The sequence below is a fragment of the Leopardus geoffroyi genome, chromosome A1, assembly GCF_018350155.1.
Source record: "Leopardus geoffroyi isolate Oge1 chromosome A1, O.geoffroyi_Oge1_pat1.0, whole genome shotgun sequence".
Taxonomy (NCBI): domain Eukaryota; kingdom Metazoa; phylum Chordata; class Mammalia; order Carnivora; family Felidae; genus Leopardus; species Leopardus geoffroyi.
Genome location: NC_059326.1, coordinates 25,234,969 through 25,254,286, shown reverse-complemented (window position 1 = coordinate 25,254,286; position 19,318 = coordinate 25,234,969).

Below are 19,318 nucleotides of genomic sequence, written 5' to 3'. Positions count from 1 at the left end.
CCCCTCCCATTCCCCCACTTTCAAGGGCATACGAAAGCCTTGTCAAGGCCGAGAAAGTTAATTCCTGAAGCCTGTGGTCTGCAGGTGTTGGCAGTAATGCTACTTCCCTTTTTCTACCCCGAGTCAGATAGAAACAAACATGGGAATTGTGTTTTGCTAGCAATCTTATCAACAGGGTCTTGTGACCCGTCTAGAAAATGCACAAGAAACACAGAACTAAATGTTTTGGTTGGCAGCGATTATGTGAAACCTGTTTATTCTTAGAATGACCTAACCCATAAGAGTCTGGTTATAAAAGATTGTGTACAGCAACAATAAAGCCGTCACTCGGGCCATCAGCCCAGGGGACCCTCCTGTTCCCAAACTTTCTCTTCTCTCTTTTTTCTTGCATTCCCCTACCCTCAGGACCCTGACCTCGGTGTTTGTCGCGCCGGTCGCGACAGATGCCTCGCTGTCCTCACCCTACCCCTGGCCCTGTGCCAGCTTCTCTAACCCACTGCGGCCTGCCCTGAGGGGCCTGGCCCGGGTGGCCCATGTCCCATCCCTTGTTGATGCAGGCGATCGAAATGATGGCTCTGAGGTTGAGGTCACCCTTTGCCCCACGTGTTGTTTCCCCGGGGGCGGCTGAGGCTTGAGGAGGAGGAATAACAGATTCAGGGCCAGACAATGGGGCGGGGGTGGGGCAGTGCTTCCCCGTCCAGGGCTTTCCACGAGCAGAGGTTTAATTCTGGCCAGGAGGTTCTGCAGGCGCCCTGTAATCCTCCCTTCGTCCTCCCACTTCCTACATCCCAAGCGTTTCCTGCCTCACGGTCTTAACAATTTAATGGTCATAATAATAGACTCTGTTATCATGTCCTTACTGTTTGCCCAAGAGAACGCAGCCGGGAGGAGATGGAATCCTCACGTAAGCTCCCGTCACCCGGCCAAGGCAACGCGCTTACGAGCTGTGGCTCAGCGTCCAGCCCTACTGTTTTCAAAGTCTAGTTTGGCCGTTTTCAAACTGGGCGACTGGGCAAAATCCTTAAGCCTCCCTACGTGAGCCTCAGTTTCTTCAGCTGTGATGTGGGACTAACCGGGGTGGCCATTTTGTAGGTAATGCGTTGCTACCCCGTGCTTTGTACGGGTAAAGTGGAAAGCCCGGTGCTCAGCGCGCAGTCAGTGATGCTTCAGCGTTAGCGTGGCGGAGGCCCAGAAGCTGTTCTCTGCTGCTTCTATGGCACTAGAAGCTCCCCGGCTTTCTGGGCTTAGGGTCATATGGAGTATTGACTCTTCTTCCCAGCCTGCACGAGGCAATGAGCTCACCGAGGCCCAGCCCTACAGAGGATCATAGGCTGAGCCCGTGTCGAAGGGGGTCTTGGAGATCATCTCATCCTTTATTACACAGTGTGTGGCCTGACGTCCAGCAGCATGGCTGTCCCTGAGGCCTTGTCAGGAGCACAGAATCTGAGACTCTACCCAGCCCTGTGGAGTCGAGCCTGAATTTTCCCAAGACTCCGCAGGTGATTCCCAGGTACCCTAAGGTTTGAGAGCGCTGATCTGGTCTAATTCTCAACTCCGCCTCTCCTTCCTCAGGTCTCCACCTCTTCCATCTAACCTGTCATGCCCCTGCCGGCTCGGAGTGTTGATAGTGGGGACTGTTCCTCCCTCTCCTTTCTCTCTGGCACCCCCCTCCCACCATGGGGCAGAGAAATAGGACAACTTGATTCCGCGCATGCTTGCAAAGTCACTCTCCTTCTACTCTAGGCTCTCCAGATGCTCCTGCTTTGCCTCACGACCTGGATGTCCCCAGTCCGTCAGGCTCGACTGTGACTTATAGAGGCACGGTGACAGCGTGTGTAGAGCCACCGTTACCAGATTCTGTGGTGACTGCAGCATTCCCAAACCTGCGTGAGTAGGGAGCATGCCCCTGATAGGCCCTGGAGGGAGTTATTGTCAGCATGGGTGGTGCATTTGGGGGTAAGCACGGACAGGGAGCACAGTGAACCAAAGAGCTAGGATAGTTGAGTGACAACACAATTGCACCGGTGTCACACCCGCCAATCCTCCAATCTGCTGACCGGGACCCAGTGTCAGAAAGGCCAGGCGGTGACTCACGGGGAATTAGCTTTTCCGGGTTTGCAAAAGTTGCGTGGCTCTTTGCTCTCTGTATTTCTCTGGACTTGCCTTTTGGCAAGCTAGCCTTCACATTCAGCTTTGTCAAAAGTAGCAAAAGGACACTTATTGAGCTCCTACTATACGTTGGGCCTCGTGCAGGGGTTGAGGAAGTGGTGGTCCTTGCCTTGCTGTTAAGACATGGAGACGGAGACATTTGTGAATAACTGGAATCCAAGAGCAGCTGGCTGGAGCTATGATACAGACGCAGAACTGACAGGAGAGGAGTCCGGCATGGGGGAGGGGCAGACACCCTGACTGTCGAGCCAAAGGCCATCGGTCTTACTTCCTCCCAGCTACTGTCACCCTAACTTCGTGACCCCCCTTGTTGGGGGACCATGGGCTTCAAGGGAATTGGGTCTTATGTAACTTTGACAACCGACACAGATTAATGAAGAGCGGGAGGATTTTATCTTTTCCAAAAACGTCATCGTTGGAAGCGATTACGTCCCTCTGATACGCGTTTATGTCTTCTTAAAATGTGTCTCCTTCCACTGTAATAACGTGAGGCCCTTGACAACAGCGATTCTGCCGCCTTGTTCAGGGCTCTCTTCCAGCCCTTGGGGAACAGTGTCAGGCATGTGGCAGACATTCACATGAAATATACAGACCCACCCAGGCAGGCAGCTCGTTTTGATTCAACAAGTAGTTATTGACTTTTCTCTCGTGTGCCAGACCCTGTGTTGGGCCCCGGGGACGCTATGAACAGACACAGATCTGGGAGGAGACACAAAACAAGGTACTTGCAAGCGTGATGAGTATCATGCAGCAGAGGGATTTAAAGCAGGGCGGGCCTTGCGTTAAAGCGGGGGTGTCAAGAAAGAACGCCCCCACCCCGAGTCCCGGGAAGGAGAGTTACCCAGATAAAGGTGGGTGGTGAGCGGGAGGGAGAGCATTCCGGGCAGAGGCAGTAGCACGAGGACCCTGAAGAGCGAGGGTGCCGCACACGTCCTGGGAGAACAGAGTGCAGGAAGGTGGGCGAATGAGGCTGATGAGAAGGCGGGATCTGAGCAGGACAGAGCTGACAGACAGAAGCGACAGTAGGCTGGGGGAGTGCCCAGGCCAGGATTCAGACCTGGGTTGGGGGGCCGTGGAGGCCCACAAAGGGGGGAATGGCGGTGTGTGTGCGGGGCACTGCCGAGGCGCCTGCATCATTCCTGGTGACAGCTGACTGTGGCGAGCATTTTCCCCAGGGACACCCAGGTCCCTAACCCCCCTGCTGACTGAGTTCTGTGGATCCCACTCTTAGCCCGGTGAACTTTGGCAGTAGAGTCACCCCGACTCTGACAGGACCCCTGGGAGGGACCACGAGGGCAGAAATGGGGGTGGGGGTGGGGTGGCTATGGAACAGAGCTCTGGAAATCGACTTGGCATTACAACATGGCCTCTTAGGAAGGTGATACGTTTATTCTTCCTTGTTTTTACTGATGTGCGCTTTTAATTTCTGTTAAAATAACAGAATGGAAATGTCTGCAGCCTCTCCTGGGGGAACTCTAAGCCCTGAATTTAGCTCCATTAATAAGGCTATCAAGACTTCCCTTCCCTTGGGCTCACCCAACTGGTCTTTTCCCAGAACTATTTTGAGCTTAGCAGGATTTGCTGTTTCAACTCAAATCAGCAAGCATTTCTTGAGCAGGCGCTGTGTCAAAGTGCTCGGCACTGAGGGGGATCCAGAGGTAAATGGGACAGTCCTGGCTCAGAGGACACACACATTAGGGGAGAGGTACATAAACAGCTAAACTATGGTACGAGGAGGGATGAACTGGGCCCTTGAATGGCGTTTGAATAAAGCATTCAAGGAGTAGAGGATCTGGGGGCAGGGAGGAGTCACTGAGGGCTGACTGAAGCTTGCAGGCTTCATAGGAGAGAAAGGGAGTTCAAGGGTAGGAAACAGCATAGAGCAAAGGGCTAGAGGAGTAAACTCATCCCATGTACTGATGCATAGGATGTGTGATGGACACGTGGAAGACAAGCTTGAAAGATAGCAGGAACCCACTTGCGATGGCTTTACGTGCCACGCTCAAGCGTGAGAATTGCCTCTCACAACGGTGGGGAGCCATTAAAGACCCCGAAGGAGGAGAGGGACACGGCCTGATGTGTGCTGTATGAAGATCATCTTCCTGGCGGTGCAAAGGACAGATTGGAGAGACAAGCAGTCGGACACACAGGGAGTGGGGTAGGGAAGGGACGATAATTTTAGTATCCAGGTAAGAACTTGGAAAGAAGTGGTGGGCCTGGAAAGGAAACCTTAAGCACAAGCTCTGAGGGAGCGGTATTTTTCAACCCCGTCTGAAATGAAGTTCATAAATGATATAACCAACCTACTCTCATAACTTCAGAAATTATCAGACACTAAGTATAGTATAAAGGAGAAACAGCAAGAAAGTTCTTTACAAAGAAGGTGCATTTCAATATGAACTGGTCAGATATTTTCACCCGTGCTACGACCGCTGTGAAGGCGCCACCTGAAAATAGACATGACATAGTGTGTGGAGCATCTTACGTGGCAGTCTGAGTACCTTGAGCGATACCGCCATTTGTGATGTCATTTTCTGAAAGGTGGGCTGAGACGTGGGGAGCCAGTGGTATAGGGGAAGGACCAAGGGGATGCCGGGGTGGACTGGAAAAGCCAGCCGAGGAAAAGGGAAGGGTTTAAGATGCCCTTGGGGCTTCTAGTCCAGGTAACTGAGATGAGAGTGTGGCCTTTCCCAAGGCAGGGAACTGAAGGAGGAGGCAAGGTTTGTTAGGGGTGGCCCCTGGCAGGCGGAGGCTTCAGGTCCGTGTCGACCTGGGTAAACTGAGTTTCAGGCGCCTAGCGGAGCTCTCTGTGTAGTGTTTAGGAATTTCCTGGAAGTCCACGGCATCAAACGTGGGGAAGAGTTTGGGGGACGACGAAGTCTGGAAAGCGGCTACTGTATCTGGCAATAAGGCGGTAGGTAGCTTGTGACTTGAGAAAGCTGAGACGGTAGTTGTGAGGGATGAAGCTGAAACACGGAAAGGAAGACACTGGGGGCGCCTGGGTGGCTCAGTCGGTTAAGCGTCCGACTTCAGCTCAGGTCACGATCTCGCGGTCCGTGAGTTCGAGTCCCGCGTCGGGCTCTGGGCTGATGGCTCGGAGCCTGGAGCCTGCTTCCGATTCTGTGTCTCCCTCTCTCTCTGCCCCTCCCCCGTTCATGCTCTGTCTCTCTCTGTCTCAAAAATAAATAAACTTAAGAAAAAAGAAAGGAAGACACTGGAAGTGAATGAAGTAGAAGCAGCAGACTTGAAGAGTCTGGACTGTTGGAAGGAGGGGGAGTGGGAGATGCGTGTGCATGCAGGCTGTGTGTGTGCGTGCACGCACGGGCACACGTACAGAGAAATGGATGGGGAGAGGGAGCCAGGGATAGAGGAGAGTGAGGTACGATGCATTTGGCTTGAGTTCTACCTAGAACTTAAGAATTATAGCAGCAAAATTGGTTGAATTAATAAAAGCACTACCCAGGTTTTGTTTGGTTTTTTTTTTTAAAGAAATTTACAAGGCATGTGGCCCAGTGTTCCTGGTACGCATCATGGCCACTTTAATATTTCAGTCAAATCTAGGAGTTGGTTGGCCTTCCAGTAAAATGGAGGCAAGCTCATTAAAGGATTCAGTGGCAATTTAATTCTTGTTTTCTAACAACCAGGCCAAAGGATCTGGTGGCAGAGGAGGCCTCTCTTGGGCTAAGGCTCCTAGAGGAGGCAGTGGGCAGATTGCAAATATCGTCTCTCCATTTGGATATGGACAAAGAAAAATGTTTTTTTTTTAAAAAAAGGTCCATCACAGGGTACCAGCATGGAGACCCATGTGGGGGTGAGCCCTGAGATTCAAATACTTACAGGCTCCCATTCTGAGCTCAGTCACGGGCAATGTAGCCCCTCAGTCCCTCCCTTGGGCCCACTGCGGAGAAATTCATCTAATTCCATTTTACATCTCTGACCTGAAGGGCTTATTACATCACCTTTCCTCCATTCACCCAATTGTCTCGTACAACTGAATCAAGCTGACATTTTGATAGGAAACTCCAAGATGGGGTGAGTCTCAAATTTGGTGTCTTTTCCCCTAACATGGTTTTCATTGATTCCAAGAGTTACTCTTTCACAATTCCCAGGCAGGGACTGAGACGTTCTTCTTGGCGAGCAGGTGTGTGTGTGGGTTGGGGGCGGGGGAGGAGGGGGCGGTGGGGGGGGAGGTAGTGGTGGGGAACACTCTCTTTGTACCAAGATGGCTTAGATTTCTTCCCAGCTTCCTCTCCTGCAACAGCTCAGGAAGCATAAATGGGTTGGGGGATGGGCCATGTGTCGAATGGAAACGTTTTGTAATTTCAAAGCAACCAAACAAAATAGGTCCTTCAGAATGGTTTTATTTTCTGTGGCGACATAGTCGTGGGCACAAAAATCTCCTCCTCTTCTTTAACCTGCGTCCGCAGCCTTTTGCATTACCTAGTCAATAGCAGAAAATAGGATTTCTCACCTACAGATGGTGAAGAGAGAAGAGGCTAGCCTGAACATTAGGTAGAAATTACTTGTCAAGTTTGATCAATTCAGAGAAAATCCAAATCCCCTTTGAAAAGGCACCGTTGATGTTCCAAGATTAGTGGGGATGTCCTTATAGATCTATTGTTTGGCTAAATTGTCTGCATATGCAGCGTGTTTGCTAAATGAATGATACATTTGCATCTAAATGGTCCATAAATAATTTCATTCTGCTCCAGACAGGATAATAAACAAGCCCCCTCCCCACTGTTGGACTGGTGAGTTGCCTGTGAGTGTGGACTCCTCTCTTACTGCTTTGCGCTATTATTTGACAAGGCACCGGGGAAGGAGTGCACCAATCTATTAACGAGCACCAATCTCCATTATGAGCTGAGGTCTGAGTGAGCCGGCAGCAAAATCTTTCATAATGTGCAGCTTTTGGCCTCCAGCTTCATGGGCAAAAATTTTTAAAAAGAAATCAGAAATCAGAGCCGCTGCCACTGTAGAAATTCTGCTTTGCACATTGGGGACGGTGTGAGGCATTAATTACCATCTGCAAGCTGCTTTTTACGAGAGCATTAAGCACCTATGCCTCCTATCCAACACGCCGGTATTTATAGCACACATGCGGATGTGGGGCCCGAGATCTACATTCGAGTTGGTACTCGGAGCATTTTAGCTACTAAGTGGACACGGCCAGGTATTAAGGTCGTGCCGAGCTCTCCCTCCGTGTCCAAGCTGATGAGTTCCAGCTCTTAATTTGGGAGACAGGGAGCTTACGATGGCATTGACAGTTGCCAGTTTCCAGCTGCCATTATGTCATGCCTGTTATGTCAAAACCGTGACTTTTTATGGCCTCCTTTCATGAGATTTGTGATGTTCCGTTCTTTTAAAGGCTCCAAGGGGATGGTATACCTTGATTTAAGAAAGCTCAATATATTAAATCTAGCTTCACGCGAAAGAAATATAGAAGCACAGTTATTCACTTTGCAAAAGGATTCACAATGGGATTCTTTCAGTAATAAATATTATATGCGGCACTTAGAATGTGATTTCGTTCATTGTTTCAGGAATAGGTCTATTGGCAAAATGCAGCCTACTTAAAGGATTTTGGTGCTTTTTACTTCAGATTATTAACCCTCTGTTCCCCAGACCCCACCGGCATTGGGAACAATCTAGAGCTCAGGTGGCATTTCCAGGGGTAGCCGCTTCTCATCACCAGTTTTGTTCCTGGAGCTCTGTTGTGCTTTACCACAACTCCACGCAAACTTAAGTGGACTTGCTTAGGGCAGATGGCAGTCCCCTTTCAGTTTGCCCTCTTGACCAAATCTAAGACTGAAACGCTAAGTAACACCTGTACTTTGCAGTTTCCCTGGCATTTAGGGCTCTTCATATAATTTAGGGACTTGATTTTTAGGCACGTGTGGTGAATGGGACATCTGGCTTTTGTAGGGGAAGAGAAATCATTTTCCCTCTACCCTTAGGAGTTCTTATCTGAGACCCATAGAATAAGAGATGAACAAGAGAAAAGGTTTATTAATAGGTACACCTCCTGGGTACCTGGGACACTCGGGAGAAATGAGTAAGCTGAAGAAGGGACTCGAGAATTCAGGATTAAACACCATCTTAATGGGAGGGGGGGAAAGGAGGGATTTAGGCCTCTCAGGGGAGAGTAACTGATTTTTCAGAAAGGTGAAGGAGCCATTAGAAAAACAGGAGGGAGGTATAGTTTGTGACAAAGTTTGTCTGAGTGTGATGTTGCCTGGAAGTCTCCTCTCCATGGTCAAAGTCAGTCTGCCCCCATTGATGACATTCTGGGGGGGGGGCATTTATGACAACCGAGTTCCTGTTGGAGGACATATCTTTAGACTGATAAAGGGAGTTCAGAGAAAGCCTCTCCCTGCGTTTGCTCTTTTTTGAGCACCTACAGCTCAAAATGTCAGTATATCAAAGTGGCATATTTTTGGGGGGGGGGGGTGCTTCTCCTGAACTCCCACAAGCATGTTTTGCTACCCTTCCTTCTTCCGGGGCAGCTGTGATAGAGTTTCCGAGCCTAGTGTTTGGTCTCTAGCATCAAGGTGTCAAGCAGCAGAAAGCAACAACAGTGGTATTTCTGCCAGAAGAATGCTGTACATAGCCGAGAGTTTTCTCTGGCTGGCTCTGTTTCTGACTGTATGACTCTTTGGATCTCCTGTGAATTTCCTAATACACTTCTGTTTAAACTAGCTCAAGTAGATTTTATAGTCTACAACTTGGCTGATGTACCCTCCCTTCCCTGTGTGCCCTGGGTGGTTCACACTCAAGGCTACTGTGTACAGCTGTTCAGATTGTGCACTGCACAACTCCAGAGGGCACCATTCACATAGGCTGAACAACTTTGCGTTATGAATTGCTGTCTTCTTGAAAGCCTGTTGCCTATCCCTGAACTCTGCAGCTCCCGCTGCCTTAGTTTGGATCTCACTCCACAACTTGTGCATTAGCTGCCTCCCCAGCGTGAAGGGAGAAGTCTCTATAGAGATCACAACTCTTTCAGCCCACATGACCTTCTCCAAGAGATTAGAACTCTTTTAGGCTGGACATATTAATCATGTTCTGTTTTTTTGCAATTTATGACGCCTTGAGGCCTTGACCACCTGGTGAGGGACTGTTCCTCCCCACGTTAGCTAATTCCTAGAGATAGCAAACAACTTGCCTAGGAACATGCCTTCGACATGCAAACCTGCCAATCCTGAATCCACACCCCTATGCTATTTCTTTTATCTGGCACTTGCAGTCTAGCACTGTCTCCCTGCCCTAAATCGCCCCGGTGCCAGGTACCAGATAAATTCAAGACCACCTTGGGAGCATAGAGCCCACCCATTCATTTCCCTTAAAACCACATTAAAAGCTTTTGCCCATGCTTTCCCTAATCCTTCTGCCTCCTGGTCAACCCTGGTGCCACCTTGTGCGGCCCTGCATGGCCTGCTGTGCCCCCTTCTCTTGGGAATTGTGAGTAATAATTTTTTCTTTCAAAGGAAGTTGTTCCCATGCTGTTCTTTTACCACACCCAATTAACAAAAAATCCTGGTACATCTTTAAAAACTGGGAAAGAGGATATTTGAGCAGTACTACATACTATAATATTTCATAACCTTTTCTTTTATGATGAACTGGATTTCCCAAGACAGAACCTTTGTATTTTGACTGATTTCTGCTTCGGGGAAGTTCCTTGCAGAAGTATCCGTCCGTGCAGTCCCCCTCATTGTTAGAATGAAGCCGAATCCCAGTGTTAGGGACAGATTACTGACCATCATATTCAAAGTCCCCTTTGTCACTTATTTCAGGGAATCCAGCAGCTATCATATCATATGAGCAAGGCTGCCTGTGGCTTTCTAGAATCTTCTAGGTCTTCTAGAATCTTAGAGATGAATATATATATACAGATTCTAACAGCTCTCTAACTTCATCCTTACATTTGGAAGAAAGCTCAAAATGCCTGTATAGTTTCTAGTTATTCTACCAAATCCCCAAACAGGGAATTGCTGAGTGCTGAAGAACCCTACGAGTTACTTTATGTGCTTATTTCCTCTACTATTCTCTTCCTCATTCAGTACTTCGTCCAACTCTTTTCCCTTTGAATGAATCCCTTCTACCATTTCCAACAATTGGTCATCCCACTGCATCTGTCTGAATGTTAATTGTCGTGTGTTCTCGTGTAGAAATCAACAGACCATAGCCCCTGGGACAAAGTCATTCTGCTGCCTGTTTTTGTAAATAAAGTTTTATTAGAACACAGCCACACTCAGTTATTTAGGTATTGTCTGTGGCTGCTTTCATATTACAATGGCAGAATTGAATAGTTGCAGTAGAGGGTATATGGTGTGCAAAACCTGAAATATCTGTTATCTGGCCCTTTCTAGAAAGAGTTTGCCAACCCTTTTTTCTGGTAGATAAAATGGGCTGGTGGTCTTGGATATCAGCTATAAGTTCTTCAGGGACTATTTCAAGTTCTTTTTCCACGAAGCATTCTTTAATCATTTTAGCTGCCATCAAACTCTTCCTCAAACCACACCAGTTTAAACCTTAATCGTTTCATTGACTCTTCATTATATAAAGCTGCGTGTTGCTATTGGTAAACTGTCTATGAATCTCTCGTGTTTTTACAAGTCTAGGTGTGAACAACCAATCTGCTCCAGAACCATCTTTTCAGGAATTTCAGTAAAGCATGGAGAGAGGAACTCCTTCTAGAGCAAATTTGTTTACATTCCTGGATAGTAAAGAAAGAGGTATTCCCTTCTAAGAGAGATTTGCTTCCATTCCAGGGTAATGCGAATAATCTCTCTCTCCAGAGGGGAGGATGGTCTCCTAATCTCAGGGTTTCTCTCCTATGATGTACCCACCGCTCTGTGTGCAGGCAACACCTGGCCCTCATCCCATCGTCTTTTTGGAATTTGGTCAGGGAACCTGGACCAAAAGGTCGCCATTGCTGTGAATAATAAACTATCCAAACCCAGCCCTGTGGCCAGAGAGAATTGGTCACAGACTTGACTCCCCAGATCAGGGGCAAAGTTACCAAAGGGAACCCTCCCTCCCGAGTGCTTGCTGTAGATACCATCATCTCCCCGCGATAAAATGCATGCAGTTGATTCAGGAGGGCTCTTTCCCTCCTCGGCTGGCCGGACTTAGCAAATAAAAATCCAGGCCACCCAGTTACATTTGATTTTCAGATAAACAACAAGGACTTTTTTAGTATCAGTATGTACGTCATATATTGCGAGGATTCTAAAAGAGATACTAAATTGTTTTGTCGCTGTTGTTTATCTGGAATTCAAATGTAACTGGGTGGTCTGTATTTTATTAAACAGCCCTACTCTCTGCTGTCTCCCCACGGGAGCCCATTCTGCAACCCAGCCTCTTCCTCAGGGTGTGGCCCCTTCTCTAAACCAGCCCCAGTGATCAGAGTTTTTCTGAGTCTCCTTATCTACAGAGCGACTTTCCTGGGTTGGTGAATACGCAGAGCTGGATGGTTAGGGAAAGAACCAGCCTTTGGGTTTTGCCCGGCAGCCTGGTCCTCCTGTCACTGTTTGCAGAAGGTAGGACCACGGGGTGGCAGGTGGCCTGGCCTTTCGAATGATCTGGAAGCATTTCGATATTTTGGGGGTGCTTGATTTCCTGTTTGATTGTTTCATTTTTAACCTCTGTCATCCCCAGAATTGTCTGTCGGGTCCAGTGTGAAAAAATCACAATGTGTCCCTCTCCTGTGTCTTAATGAAAGCTGAACTGGGGCCCTGGAGGGGGCAGAGAGAGTGGGAGATACACTCACCCCCCAGACGGGTGGTAATCCACACCCCCAACTCTGATCCTTAATAGAGGCTTTTCCCATCGACTCCTTTGGAGAGGGCGTGCAGAGTATATCTTGTCTTGCTCTAGGCTAATAAGAAACCAGTTCAGTGATTTCCTTTTCTCTCACCCCACAGGCAAGGCTTACATGGGGCTTAGCTCTGAGCTGCCGCAGAAAGCGTCCCGATAATCCACATTCCCCCGGGAGGACCCTGAAATGGTGACCCTTCTCTGGCATGTTGGGGAGATTTGCAGGATAAATAAACGCCTCCCTGGGGATTTGCTAGGTAACTCCCTGTCAGCGCTGGGAGCAGAGATTTAAAAATGAGTTACCATTCCAACCTGGCAGGGATTCACAGATGAGGCCCTTCTGTGTTCATGGGAAGATTCGCACAGTCCTTTCACCGGGCGCCAGGCTGCGGGGGGTTGTCGCTGGGTGACCCTCAGCGCTAGGGATCGTTCTGCGCTGGCTTCCAGCAGCGGCCCTGGCCATGGGTGATGGCTGGGGAGCTCTGGTGTCTGTGGCACAGCTGCTTCTCTCCCTCCTCTGTCCCCGCAGCCCCCTGTTTCCATCCCAGAGTGATAGAGGAGTAGTTCCCTCTACTACTTGCTTACAGGGAACTCCTACCTAATTCTCTTCTCATATCCTTTTTGATCTCCACTTTGTGTTTCCTTGCTTCTCCATCCAAATGGAACTGTGGCCACTTCCCCAGCACCTCTTTTCCTGCCTTCCTCCTTTTTGTTTCCCCAATAAAAATTTTTTTTTTTTTTAGTGTTTGTTTATTTTTGAGAGAAAGAGCACAAGCGGGGAAGAGCCAGAGAGAGGAGAGGGAGACACAGAATCCAAGGCAGGCTCCCGGCTCTGAGCTGTCAGCACAGAGCCGGATGCGGGGCTCGAACCCATGAACAGGGAGATCATGCCCTGAGCTGAAGGCGGATGCTTGACTGACTGAGCCACCCAGGTGCCCGCTGCCTTCCTCCTTCTTACAGAAGGACCAGCTTCTTCAGGTCACTTCATCTGCTCCTTTGTTTTCTGTGGCTCTCTTTCTCACCAGTGAGCTCTGCTCTGGATTTGAGAATTGAATGATCAGCCATTCCCTTCACAGAATCCCATGGAAGAGAGTGTTAAAAAACAGAATCCTGGGGCACCTGGGTGGCTCAGTCAGTTAAGCGTCCGACTCTTGATCCCGGTTCGGGTTATTGTCTCCCAGTTCATGGGTTCGGGCTCCACGTGGGGCTCCATACTGACATGGAGACCCTGCTTGGGATTCTCTCTCCCTCCCTCTGTCCCTCCCTCTCTACCCCTCCCCTACACACTCTCTCTATCAAAATAAATAAACTTAAAAATCAGAATCCTCGGCTTCACTCTGGACCTTTCTAATCAGAATCTCTGGTTCTGGGGCCCAGAAATGAAGTTCTCCAGATTATTTCCTGAGGACGCTGAAGTTTGGGAATTAAAACTCCAGATCCCAGAGTGGGGCCAGGGTTGGGCCTGTCGAATCTCCCCACAATGCCAGAGCAGGGTCACCATTTCAGGGTCCTCCCTGGGGAATGTGGATTATCGGGGTGCTTCCTGTGGCAGCTCAGAGCTAAGATGCATGGAAGCCTTGTCTGTGGGGTGAGAGCAAAGGCCAGGTGGCTGAGCTTCTCCTTCCTTTTGGTGGAGTCTCGCCCTAGCACTAAGAAAACTTACTGCATGGCGTTGAGGGTATTTGGAGGGAAGGGGCAAACATCTGGGACACTGTGGGATGCGGGAATGTCCCAAGAGGGGACGTGGCCTGAGATGAATTAGGGCCTGGCTTGTGAATATTCATGCTGGCCACGGGGTCAGTTTGATCACTTAGATCAATCAAGGTGGTGTCTGTAAGCCCATGTGGGAGCAGGAAACAGGTTCGGGGAATAAGGAGGTAGGGAAGAAGATAGAAGTTAACATGAATGGACAGGCAATAGGATTAGTACTCTTGCTTAATCCTCATCTTGCGAGTAACTAACAGTGGCCTGAAATTAAAGAATCAAACCATGAAGGCTCCCTTGACAACTGATCTGATAGGCCCAGAAGTAAATTTCAGGAACACTGTTGTCAGGCAGAAGGAGGGAAGAGCTAAGAGAAGGGGCCCTGGGTGGAAGGGAAGGGGAGTGAAAGCCTGTCTCTTTCTTTGGAGTCCAGTGAGGGAGGCTTTGGTCCCCTCAGGGCTGCCCAATACATTGAAATAGCATTGGGGGCAACTTTGTTGCCAGGGCTTTTATTCACCTCTAGTAGCGCTGTCTTCCTTACATCCAATTATGACTTTAAAATCGAGGCAAAAATGAAAAGGTGGCGGGGGGGGGGGGGGGGGAGATAATGAAACATAAGTCAAATATGGCAGCTGGTGAATTTCTGATAATTACTTTGCCTTGTAGCATTTCGTCTCTGTCCCCGCATGTTGCACAGTAGCCTGTGGGGAGGGAAAAAAAACAAAAAACAAAAAACAAAAAACAAAACCAAAAACCCACCACCACCAACAAAAAACAACTCCAAAGGATCAAGGAAACAGTATCAAATGCAATTTAATGACACATTTCATGGGAGACAGGGTAGAGATAAAGTAACGTTCATTCTATGTTTGCTTCTTGCTGTCTGTAACACCATAAGAAAGCCTAGAAAAGTATATGTATACATCAATTCAGGATAAGTAAAATGATTCTCAATTTCTCTTTCTTATCTCAATGCCTTAAAAAAGGGTTAAAAAAAAAGAGAGGGGAGTGTGTATTGTATAGTACTCAAGGTAAAATATTTTCATACAGTATTGGAAAAGACAAACTCTAACCCATGTAGATAACCCATGTGATAACCTGATGTGGGAAGGAATATAAAATCAATGCTTATCTACAACAGATCTCTTGGATCTCTTTTCAGTGAGGTTTTTCTTGGCTGGCCATTCTTCAGGTGAGCGCAACAGAGAACTCACTAGTTCTTGGAGCAGATCTTCAGAACAAATAATCTGAAAGCCTAGCAATCTATTGGGAGACTCTACTTTCGATGCTATTTGTAGCTGACCTTTTAATCGAAGCATAGTTTTGTGATGTTTGGTCCATAGTCCCTTCCCTTTCCACCAGAAGTTGGATCCAGGTGGAAGCTGCAGCAACCCTCATTTCTTCCATCCCTCATGCCGAAATCACTGGAATCAGTGTCACTGACTCCCTGTTGACCTTGACATTCTGCCTGTTTCCAGACACTCAGCCTGGAGTTTCCTGTGACTTTTATCCTAGCGGGAACCATGCCTTTAATTTGGAAAGAGTATTGGTTAGAGTAGGCTGTAGATTGTGAACAGGATCCTTTGTTGGGATGCAGTGGAGAGAAACAGCCAGAGCAGGAAAGTAAGGTGCTGGGGGCTCTCTGTTCTTCACGTGGTATCCCTTGACTCGTTACCTTTTCTGTCTCTCAGCTTTGTGCTATGCTGTGCAAGGGTCCTATTTTGATGGTAACAGACTTTATGTGACGTTTGAAACCACTGCTCACGGTGCCCATCTCAGATGTGGGATATTTCCAATCACTAATTTCAATATATATATATATATATATATATATATATATATATATATATATATATATATATATGTGCGTGTGTGTGTGTGTGTGTGTGTGTGTGTTTCAAAGCAAACTGTTGCTTTCGATGAGGTTTTAGTCTACAGGTAGAGATAAGAAACATGACCCGTAAGAACAAGCAACAGGATATTTCAGACTCTTAGAGCTTGAGTTCATTTTGCAGATTGGGGCGGCCAATAGGCTAGTTCTGAGGAGCCATGACTTTTCCATGAAATTCATCAGGTAGGACTTCCTGCACCAAGAGCAGTAGTGCAAGGTCTGGAGTAGGTAGGGCAGGGAATGTGCTTGAAGTTGCTTAGAAGCCCCAGACTCCCTTCTACAGAATATTTTGTGTTTTCCCAATAATTGGCTGTTCGGCTAGCTTGACCGTAACCTGTGTCTCTGTCGGTGTGGCCAGTAGGATTTTGCTTCTCCTTGCAAAGCCCCCTCTCCTCCACAATGCCGTGTGCATCCGAGATGTCTTGGCAGTGGTGGGCTGGTAAACGTTTAACATCTAGTTCTCCTAGGCGGAAAGGTCCTGGCTTACAGCTCTTGACAGTTGCCAGTGGTGTAAACACTACCACCACGGCCAATTTCAAGCTATGGCTGTGACGTCACTTGGTTGAGGGGGGGTTGGTAGCCCGTCAGCGTGTACTCTGTTCACCATACAATTACGATAGATGTCAAGAATCTGTACATCTACATATCTAAAGAGCACAGGAAATAATAGAGTCCTGAAATAATTAGGAGGTGCTGAGTTTTTAGTATTTGTTAACTTTTGTTTTTAATATAACCAATTATACGTTGACGATTTAATTTTTAGTAACGGCCGTGCTTAATCAGCTCGCAGAATTCCTAAAACGTGTAACAACTGGTATCCAAAGCAGCTCTAGCACACCAGCCTGTCTTGGGCTGGGAAAAGCAGGGGGAAAAGGAGAAATCAAAGGGCACAATTAGTGCTAAAAGGCCTCTCTGCCATTCAGAGTTTCTGACCCTTGGGTCCGAGAATTCCTAGAGATAACACAAGTTGTTATTGATCAGAAGCAGCCTGGACGTGGGAGCAAGACCCGTGGGCTCCAGACCCAGCTCTACCATTTGTTAGCCGTGTGGCCTTAAACAAGGTCCTAACTCTCTCAGCTTTAAATTTCTCATGGGTGCAATAATGGTACCCATTTCATAAGGCTGTTATGGGATGAAATGAGATACTATGTTCAACATAGTCAACCTACTGGGTCACAAACCCCCAATAAATGGTAGCCATGGGTATTGTTATTGTTATTAACCTGGCCCCTTTCTAAAATGTCCCAGGTAGGCGCCTGGGTGGCTCAGTCCGCTGAGCGTCCGGCTTCGGCTCAGATCATGATCTCACAGTCTGTGGGTTCGAGCCCCGCCTCAGGCTCTGTGCTGACAGCTTAGAGCCTTGAGCCTGCTTCCGATTCTGTGTCTCCCTCTCTCTCTGTTCCTCCCCCGTTCATGCTCTGTCTCTCTCTCTCTCTCTCTCTCTCCTTCAAAAATAAATAAAAACATTTAAAATGTCCCAGGTAGCCATGGGTAGTGATGGGATCTATCTCAGATGCAGGTTCAGGCAAAGACTGTGAAAGACAATCTGCTTTGTATGGCCTGACCTCCATTTCAGCATCCGCCATTTATGTAGGCCTCCCTCAAGGGGAGGAATGTCCACACCTCCTGAAAAAATCATTCTCACAAATGCCTGAAATTGAAATACTGGTAACTCATTTCTAGCTGTAAGTGTGGCTTTCTCCCTAGGCTTTTAAAATGCAGACACTCCTTAGCAGGTTGAGTCATTAAGTCAGCACCTGGGTGTGAATGAGGCAACGGGATCCCTGGGCTCTTCACTGGACAGATTCCTGGAAATCCAAGAAAGAGGACCCTGGAGTAGGTAATGATCCCAAAGACTCCACAGCCAGTTCTCACTCCCACCACCCCATCCCCTGGGGTCCAGGTTGACCACTTCTTCAAGTTGGGCTGCCATCTAAAAGCAAATCCACTCCAGTCTCTCTCTCTCCCTGATCCCTCAGGTATCCCAGAACCAAGACCCAGTTGACCCTCAGGCCCACAGTCCACTGATGAGGCGGGAATACTGCTAAATATTTGGGGTCGGTCTTCCTTTTTCAAGAATACCAAATCCGTAGGCAGTTGGCTAGGTTCTAGTCATGGTCCCACCCACTTGACGTGTGACCTTGGGAAGGTCATTTCGTGTCTCAGGATCTCTAATTTTTTCTAGTCTATCGAGGATGCCAATAAGGATTAACCCGAGATTCAAACGAGGGGGCCCTTTGTGGCTATAAAGCTCAACACCACACACTTTGTTCGTATCGTTTTCAATTCTCTATTATCTTTTTGTTTGCTCTCTTTTCTTCAATTCCTCAACATCTGGATATGGAGAGGCAGGCCTTCTTGGGAGCACCATAGATGGATGCAAATAAAACATTTCTACCCTTAATTCTAAATTTTTTTTTTCAACGTTTATTTATTTATTTTTGGGACAGAGAGACAGAGCGTGAACGGGGGAGGGGCAGAGAGAGAGGGAGACACAGAATCGGAAACAGGCTCCAGGCTCTGAGCCATCAGCCCAGAGCCCGACGCGGGGCTCGAACTCACGGACCGCGAGATCGTGACCTGGCTGAAGTCGGACCCTTAACCGACTGTGCCACCCAGGCGCCCCTCTACCCTTAATTCTAAACATTCCTAGGAACCCAAATACCAGTTCCTATCTGGGGTCACTTATGCATAATACAGTCTTGTGTGCAGTAATAATCACCTGAAGTTATTCCTAGTCTGGCTCAGGTAACAGCACGACAAGAAGGCAGAGGTGATGTTTGCAGGAATCCTAAGGCCCCTGTGAACTGTAATTATATTCTTGTTGAGGTTTTGTTTGTTTGTGTACCTGGGGCACCTGTGAGGCTACAATAAATGTTTCAGAGTAGTTGAGTATCGGAAACCCGGGGAGGGACTGTGGCTTCCCGAGGTGTCAAACTTACAGGCAAGGGGATCTGAGGTTTGGAGGAAGGACCTGGGAATAAAGGAAGGAGCCAAGCGGGCTAGTCTCTCCCAGCACCGGCCAACCAGCCTCAGCTTGATTCCTGGGCTGTGTGGCACGAGGGGAGAGCTGGTGTCCTGGAAGGATCTTCTGATAGAGCAAACAGGTTACAGCCCTTTCCTTGGGATTGTGACCTGATGTTTGCCTCAGTCAGCGACATGATGTTTACGGGCCCCCTTAGGGTCTAACCTAACAAAAGTTTGGCCCCAGGGTCTGAGTGATTGCTGTGTGACTAGAGGGGGTTGCCTTACGAAATCTACTGACCGGTGCTGGCGGTGTGGGTTGGCAGAATAGGTGACTGGAGGAATACCGACTTGGGGGGAGAAGGGTGTTGTGTCTCAGGATCCAACACTTTTGGTGAGGGAAAGACTTGCTGATGCCAGGCCAAGCCGTCTGAAACTAAGGACTCGTTTGGAGGCCTGCTCGGATGCAGCCAAGACGCCGAGGGAATAGGGCAAAGAGCAACCTCTGGGCGGCCGAAGGCCCACTCAGTTCTAATGAGCGTTGTGTGGGGTTTGGGCGCCATGCTTTTCAGCGACTGGAGAGTAGCCAAGGAGAGAACAAAACAGCAAACAGCGGGGAGAAGAGGCCCACTGGGAAGGCTGAAAGGTATTCACCTTTGGACAGAAGAGACAAAGTCGATTAAACACGCGTACTTTCTTCAACTACACGAGAGAGACTTCCACGAGAAGGTGCTGAATTGTTGCGACAGCCAAATAAGAGAAAGCAGT